Here is an 8936-nt window from a genome sequence, read left to right on the forward strand (position 1 = left end):
AATTTATTGGTGGTTACCAGGGAAGTTCAGAACAGATGGGGAAAGAAGACCTAACGTTCAGAAAACACTGACCTTCTGGGAAGGGTGATGGTGGACAGTTTCAGAAAGCATGTTCACTGTCACCGAACTGCGCCTGTGAAGAACGTTGAAAGGGCAAGTGTTTTGCTACCTATATAGCTACCACGATAATGATTTTTAACAAGAGCTCTCCCAGGAACCAGCTGATCCGAGAAAGGCAATCCCATTGTGTATTTGCCGGTCAGCAAGGAGGACGCAGCTTACAGGCATGAGACCAGCATCTACAACAGGGGTTTCAACCACACAGTTTGCAGAACAAGGATGTCTCCAGCTACCCAGCCACTGTGAGCTGGAGCTATCATGTATTCATGGGAAGACCAATGGGTTCACTAGAGGCTGAGAAGGGCGGGGGCAAGGGGCATCATGATGGAGCCTAAGGGGTTTCCTTGGACCATCAGAGGCGGGTCTTTGTCGTCCCACTCAATGAAGCTCCTTGTAGCCATCTACCATCCACCTGTGAATGGCCTACTCCCTCACCAATATACTCTCTTGCAAGGTTGTCCAAGCCCAGTTTTCGGCACATGCCAACACCCCACTTCCCAGTGGCCTCTGTGTCAGGCGACCAGCACGGCCTATAATTCCACCAGGAGCACAGGGTCCGATTTCTGGAGAGAAATACAATTATATCTCATGAAACTGGGAAGTATGGAGGAGAGGAAGCTAGAGACCCTAGAAGGATGAGGCCTCATTGGGCACTTTTTCAGCAAAATAAATAAGGGAGCTTATCCTGGACCACAGAGAAGGAAGCGCCCCTCTTCACCCTCACTCACAGACCCTTCTATAGAGCATTTCAATTGGCACACGGCTGCCTCACTTCCGCTGTACACTAGCCCCACTGGCTGGAAGCATCCAAATGGAGATGAAGCCACTTTTGGCCATCCCAACTCACAACATCCATTCCACTGTCTGTTCCCTGAACCTGACAATCCCATGCATGCTGCACCTCTATCCAATCTGAAACACACTCCTTTCTCCATCTCCCTCTCCATCCACATGCTTCAAGGTCTAACCCCAGGCACGCCTCCTTCCAGCAGTCTTTCCCCAAGTGCTCTCAGAGCATCAAGGATCCCGATGCCTTGCACAAAGCTGAATCAACAATTGTGTGAGTCATTCTTTCATTGTTCCAACTGGGGTTACTGGTCTCTCTATAGACAGGGAGCTCCTGGAAGGGTCAGTTTAATACCCAGTCCTACCACTGGCACACCACGGGTCAGTTTAATACCCAGTCCTACAACTGGCTCACTTTTTCCAGAACATACTTGTTAACTAGGGCAGAGGCTGGAAGATGGACAGGTGAACAATCAACAGCCATTCTTCTTGAGGGAGGAAGCCAAGAACATGGAGTCTCAGGTCGGGAGACTGCATATTGTGATCTCTCCCTTCCAGACAGCATAATCCATTGGCTGAATCCAGACAACCTTCCAGACAGCATAATCCATTGGCTGAATCCAGACAACTATCTGGGCTTCTTAGGGACCTCTCATGTGGGGCTGGGCTGATTCTCACTACCTTCCCATCTCCTGAGGATCCTGGTCTATAATGTGCTTCCCATCATCTTCCACTCTTTAATGCAAAATTTATCAAGTGCCTGCTACATACCTGGCTTTTTTTTTTAAGATCAGATAATTCGTGAGAGAGAGAGAGAGAGAGCGAGAGCAAAACAATCTCTACCCATGTGGCACTTACAGTATGTGTGTGGGGGGGGGGGATTACAATTGGTAATAATCCTAACAGATAAATGATATAACATAGTAAATGTGGTATGTGCTGTTGATTAAAAAGAGAGAGGTAAGAGACTGGCGTGCAGCAGAAGAGAGTGGCCGTCTTAATCATGGCGGGCCCCTCTCTTTCTTAATCATGGCGGCCTCAGGGGAAATGGCCTCACTGAGAAGAAAAGTGAGCAAAAACTTGTCGGAGGTGAGGCAAATAGCCGATCTGGAGGAAAGCCATTCCAGGCAAAGAGAACAAGAAGAGCAAAGACCCTAAAGGACTCAGGCACCAGGTAGGAGTCATTGTGGCTGAAGTAGAGAGTGTCGTGGAAGAAGAGTGGCAGCTAAAACCTGCCAGGCCAGTGGGAGGGCCTTGGTGTTGGCTCTGGCGAAATGGGAAGCTCTCTCAGGGATGTGAGCAGAGGCAGGACTTAATGATGACTCTGGCCATGCCACCAAGAATCAACTCTAGGAGGTCAAAAGGGGAAGCGGGAGCTTGGTTGTGGTGCTGTCCTATAACCCAGAGAAGAGATGATGGTGGCTGGGAGCCAGGGGATAACAAGGAGGTGAGCAGGGTCAAATTCTGAGTTTATTGTGAAGGTAGACTTGGATAGGGCATGGAGGAGGGGTCATGGGGAAAAAAGGAGTCAAGGAAGGACAGAGTGGCCATCAAGTGAAGCCATAAAGGGGGTAGGTGGGGGTAGAGTAGATTTAGGGGAGATCAGGGGCAGAGTTTGGCACATGCTGGAGTTGAGATGTCTCTGAAACATCTATGCTGATAAATGTGTGTGGAGTATAGGAAATGCCAGGCCTAGGTGTATACATTTGAGTGTGTTTGACACATCGATTTTAAATAAATAGAGAGGTGGGGGAGGTTATTGCTCACTTTCTCAAACTGTACACTACATTCCTGAAAAGACTGATGTGTATTGAAAAGAAGAACCCATATTTCCGTGCAGGAACAATGCCATAATAGCAGATTAAGTGTCTGACCAAAAACTTGTTGCTCAATTTTTAAATGGCCTTGACTGTAAAAATGGGATTTCCATGAGTCTTTCATAGACTATGTTTCAGAAGCCCGTATGCTTCACAGAGTAGCACTGTCTAAAGAGTCTGTTCGCCAAATAAAGGGGCCCCAAGACTTAGCCCATCAAGCTTATCTGATAGAACCCATTCCCTTGGTCTTTGGGTGCTGAGAGCCCCATGTAAATGGCGTTCTATGACGCCCTGGCTGACTCTGCTCATCAGTTGATGGGCCCTCTCAGGCAGGGCAACTTTCACATGCATCTTTGAGAAGAATTTGTGAGCAACATGCAGCTCTTCCCAACACATTTCCCTGCAGTAAATCGAGTTGCCACTGAATCAACACCAACTCATGATAATGCCATGTGTGTCGAAATGGGACTGCACTCCATGGGGTCTTCAAGGAGTGACTTTTTGGAACTAGATCACCTGGCCCTTCTTCCATGTCACCTCTGGGTGGGCTCCAAGCTCCCTCCTTTTGGTTCGCAGGGACTTGGAAGTAATCACAGACATGGGCTCGGGTTATCATCCCGTGTTGTGGACAGGAGTTTCTAGTAAGCACTTTATCCATCATCACACTAAGTTGGAGGAGGATCCGCTCACAAAGAGTCTGAGCTCTTGATGGGAAAAGATGCTAAGAAAAGAAGAGATACAGCCCTGTCCTTGGCAGACTAGGCTGATGAGGGAGGGAGCAAAACCAGACAATCCAAGGAAATAGCTTTTCCATTACCTTTTCGTTCTACTTTTCTATACACACACACACACACATTTTTGGAATGGTTTATTGTGAGTTGGATGGAGGTTTACGTAGCAGGTCATCGATTTTACATTCAGCCATTCATACGGATTTTGTTGTATCTCATCCATTGCAATCCACTCCATGGACCAGAGTTATCCCATGTCCTCCCAGCGTTTTCTGTTTCCATGTCTCCTTCTCTCCTAACCACAAACCTTGCCCTTTGCCCAAGCTGTTGCTTATTCTAAGGTGTGCAGGCCTCACTTGTGTTATGGTTTCCCTTAGAGGCCAATCTACCATTTGGTAGCTGCTCCTTGGGAGAAGAGACCTGAGGGTCCACTCCTGTTAAGTTCACAGCCTCGAGTCGCTATGAGCCAGAAGTCATGAGCTTAGGGGCACAGCAGGGTTTTCAACTGGATGTGAACCAAAAAGCTGGTGTTTGAACCCACCCAGGTGCTATTGAGTAAACACCATGCTGCTAACACCAAGGTCTGCAGTTCAAACCCACCAGCTGTTCATAGGGAGAAAGTTGAGGCTGTCTGCCCCCATAACAGTTTACAAAGCCTCGGAAACCCTATGTAGGAGGCTATGAATCAGATTGACTCGATGGCAATAAGTTTTTCATTTTGTTTTGCTTTGCTTTGCTTTGTGGCTCCTTGCAAGAAAGGCCTGGCAGTCTGCTTCTGTAAAGATTTCAGCCAAGGAAACACACTGCGTTGCCATGAGTCAGGATCAACTTGACAGCAATGGGCTTGGTTTAAGACAGTAGGATGGGAGAGTGAGATAATGGAGTAGGGCGTGGCCAGCCTGCCTTCCTGGAGAAAGAGATGCAGCCTAAGAAAAAGGACAAGGAGAGAGAAGAGTCATACAGACACCAGGAAAACAGCCTTAGCAGAGTGGCTGGTGGGGAGGGAGGGGGTGTGGGCTGGACTGGGGCAGGGAATGGAGCGTGAACCCCGGTGTTTGAAGAGCCATAGGAGTGAAGTCCGGTGAGTCACAGCAGGGAGAGGCCACGAGGCTGCCACTGTCTCCAGACAGTGAGAAGGAGGGAGCGGAGGGGACCTGGGTGTCTGTGGAGACGGACAGGAGGGAATCTTCCATGCCAGAGACAGGCAGGAAATGGGAGCCTGAAGGAGCTCAACTTCAAGACAGAACAGACTCACTTTGGGAGAGCTGGGGCCTGTGGGGACCGTTCGGGGGGGACTGTCCACCTGGAAGGGCAATGCTACAGAGAGTGCCACAGTGGGCACTGAGCCCAGAGGGCAGACAGATGGCAGGGCCTGAGGGGCAGTCGCTGAGAGCAGGTACATGAAGGAGGGCCAGGAGGGTGTGCCCTGGTACAGAGAGGCAGCTGAGGATTCTGGCAGCTTATCCTCAAATGGCTCTGAGACCCTGCTGAGCTTGTGCTTCAGGTGTTTCCTGTTATTATTAGTATTGCTATTAGTAATGAGGATTGTTTCCTGGGTTGTTGTATTAACGTGGGTGCCAGAGCTGAAAGGCGAGTCCTGACTCTCCTTCCACTTCCCTCCATGCGGATGCCTGGACTCCTCCCCCCGCCTCGTGAGCCGCGTCCAAGTTCAGTCCCAAGACGTTGTTCTTCTTACCCTACTCCTTCTCTGCAGACCTCCCCCTGCAGACGCTATAGCACCGAGTGCCCACTCTGCGTAGTGAGAGTGATCCCTCCAGGCCTGCCCTCTGCGGGAGATGAAGGTTTGTATTTTAGAATAGGGAGTTCCGGATCTCCATAGGATGATCGCCAGGCTCTGAGACAGGCATGCCACACAGAGGAGCCCGGTCACCAGTCTCGCTTCACAGATGAAGACAGCAAGGCTTCGGATGCTTATCAAGTTACTAGAAACCCAGGTCTAACTCCAAAGCACAGTTCTTTCTTTTTTTTCCTTTGCATATGTGAGCAAGTCTCACTCACAAATACACCTTTCAAGTTTTCTTCTTCCCTTCGTCCCTCTGTTGCTCCCTCGAGACACACGGTGCACGTGGGTCCCCATTGCTTCAAGCTCGGCCTCTACGGAAATGAGCTCGGTGGTTTTGTTACATCCTCATCTGCTCATTTCCTTGCCTTTGTCCAGGGCTGTAGACCCCTAGTGCTGTGTGTCCCATCCTGCCTGGTGCGCCCAAGAAGGCTGCTGGGGGCCAGGGGCACCTGCATGCACAGTGACCATTTACAAGCTTCCCAGCTCTCCCACAGCTACCGCTATGCCCCCACTTGCTAGGTGACCAAATCTGAGCTGACTGTCCCTAAGAGCCCCCCCCCCGCCCCAGACCAAAGCACACAGGTAAGAGGTCAAAATGTGGAAATGCGGTCAGGAATAAATGCAAACTCACAAAGCAGGAGAGAATACGGAAACATGCGCAAAGTAAAGCTGTACTGTGGAGCGCAGTTCCGCTCTGCGGCCAAGGGGGTCGTGGTGAGTTGAACTCATAGGCAACCGGTTTGCTTTCAGTGGAGGTTTCTCTGTTGTTTGTTTGTTTGTTTGTTTGAGGGTTCAAAGGGGGAAGCATGTAAACCCTACAGCAGAGCTTCCCCAGACTCCTACCATGAAACAGCTATTCCTGTTTGGAGGAGCTTGCATTTCCAGAGAAGTTGAGTACGGGATCGATCGTCGTGCTAGTGGCCCTGCCTTCAGGCAGGCGACTACCTAACCCAAAGGACCCAGGAGTTTCGCACCCTGGAAGGACCAAGCCGAAACCAAACTCGCTGCCATCCAGTCAGCTTTGACTCATGGCAACCCTACAGGACGAATCAGAACTGCCTCTGTGGGTGTCAGAGGCTGTAAAGCCTTATGGGAGCAAAGCCTCCTTGTTCTACCTCCGATTAACTAGGGGGTTTGAACCAGTGACCTTTCATTCAGCAACCCAACTGGTAACCCACAAAGCCACCAGGGTTCCATCTGGAAGGACAGTGATTAGGTTAATTTTCCAAACTTCCTGTTACCAGGAAACCAAACAAAATTAATCACTCCCAAAGTCTCCAAAGTTTGACTGGAACTAAAACAATTGAAATGTAATCAGCATGCATGCCAAGGGTTTTCTAATTGGAGTACATGAGAAAATATGTGAATCCATGACACTCAAGGTCTTGAGAATTTGGAGCTTAAGGGCTGAGGACTTCCTAAAGCCTGGGGAAGAAGGTCAGAGAAGGGACTGCGTCTGTGAGCACTCGAGCGGGTCCTCAGCAGATTTCCCAGGGCTGGGTGCCCTGGAAGACAGATTCCCAGGGAAGTCTTCTGCGGGTCCCAGTAGATTTCGTGACTACCAAATAAGAGATCAAGAGCCGAGGAGATATAAATGGTCAGATTTACTTTCTTTTCTTTTTTAAATTTTTTTCTTCAGATTTACTTTCTCAGTTAACCAAGGAACCAGAAATCAGATTCAGCAAGCCTGGAGAGAGGCAAAAGTGGAATGGAGATTGCCGAGTGGCATGTTTGTGTCTCTGTAAGTAATAGGGAGAAAAGGCAAACTGTATGCACGGCCTTCCGCTTGCCTGTGACAAGCTCCCCTAAATTCTGCAAGCTGGTTATTACCTACAGCCATTCTTAAACATTAAATTACACAAATCTACGATGAAATAAATCACATTAAGAACAAAGGTGATAAATATACAAAAGTCACCCTTCCTGTTTGACTACTGTTAACGATCTCTTGGAGCTCGAGGGGTACAGTGTTTAATGTGGTCAGCTGCTGACTGAAAGGTCAGTGGTTTGAACCTAGCAGCTGCTCCACCGGAGGAAGCTCTGGCCGCCTGCCTCCATAAAGGTGCCCCATGTGGAAGCCTTACAACGCACGCACTTCTACATTGTCCTGGAGGGTTGCGCTGAGTTGGAATCCACTTGATCTCAACGTGTTGGTTTGTTTTGCTGTTTTTTTCTGCTATTGGTGGTTTTGATTTTTTGTTTTGTTTTCACCATTATCTAAGCTCCAGATGAAGGATATACATACTTCTACCTAGTTAATGCTTACTGATTCTCTTGTGATGTGACATTTCACTACAGTAAGAAATCTACTATTCTGGTATGTGGCGTATAAACAATGCACATCTGGCAATAGTGAACGCCAAGGTGAGAGGCAAGAATACTGGGTGTGAAAATCAAAATTTGTGTCAACTTGGCTAGGCTAGGATTCTCAGTGGTTTGTAAGTTACGTAATGCATTTTATGCCTCCATGTTGTGATCTGATGTAATCAGCCTCTGTTTCCACGTAAAGCCAACTTCACCTAAGGGCCTGATCTTTGGCGCCTAGCCACTTCAATAAATGAAGAGCGCGTGGGGTGCGTGGACAGTGGAATACTGCGCGGCAGGGAGTCGCTGTGCGTTTCTCCCAGCTCCAGGCTGGTGGCATCCCACTGGTACCTTGAAATGGCCCACAGGTGGGAGTATGACCATCCCAGGAAGGAAGAAATGCCACACATTCTGGCTTGTCCACTCCCACCACCACCACTACCCCTTCACATCAAAAGTCACTGTCAAATAGCTATCACCACACGAGTTCTCCTTCAACACTGGGCAAGGTTTTGTGCTGAAGAAACGCACAAAGCATCCTTGAAGCAGAACATTGGAGTAGAAACTTCCCACCTCCAACACCCTGGGGTGGTGTCAGGACCATGACTATGATTTAGGAACATCCCTGGTTTCCCTGTGAGTCATCCAAACAGGAAGCTATCTCAGAGTCTCTCGAAAATCTCTCTTACTGCTTTGTTTGAGTGTTTCTTGTCAGAGCCTCAGTGCCATCACCCCTCAAATGACGGCTAAGTCGGAGCATGGTTCCCTGGCTTCTGGAATGGGGAAGATGATGTCACTCATCACAACCTGTAGAGCCAGTTACCTGCCTGGCTCCTCACCACCTGGCAGGAGGCTGAACTGGAAATTCCTCAGAGAGGGCCCTCTCAAATCATCCTATCCAGTCTCCTGTCTGAGGGCAAAAAGGGTGCCAAGCTGGGTGTCCTGCTGAAGAGCTAACTACCTGTGAACAAGTCACCTCATTACACCTATCACACAGTCCCTTCCTGCTGATTCTGACTCATGGTGGGCCCGTGTGTGTCAGAGAACTGTGCTCCAAAGGATTTTCAAGAAGAGGATCTTTGGGAAGCAGATCACCTGGTATTTCTGCCAAGGCATTTCTGAGCCTGATGGTGTCTACTAGCCTCTCGGTTAGTATTCAGGAGCTCAGCCATTTGTGTTGCCCAGGTTGATAACACCCCATTGGTCTTCATATACAAGGTGGCCAGAAAAATGAAGGAATTGATGCTCCGGGAGGCCTCCCCACCCACCCCCTCCACCGACTCACTCATCCCAAAGGAGGGTTCCTTCCCTCATTCCAAGCAGATGTTCCTGGCTCTCTCTGACTTACCACCATTTCCCCTTACCACTTCCCAA

Source organism: Tenrec ecaudatus, chromosome 1 (genome assembly GCF_050624435.1).
Source record: "Tenrec ecaudatus isolate mTenEca1 chromosome 1, mTenEca1.hap1, whole genome shotgun sequence".
Taxonomy (NCBI): domain Eukaryota; kingdom Metazoa; phylum Chordata; class Mammalia; order Afrosoricida; family Tenrecidae; genus Tenrec; species Tenrec ecaudatus.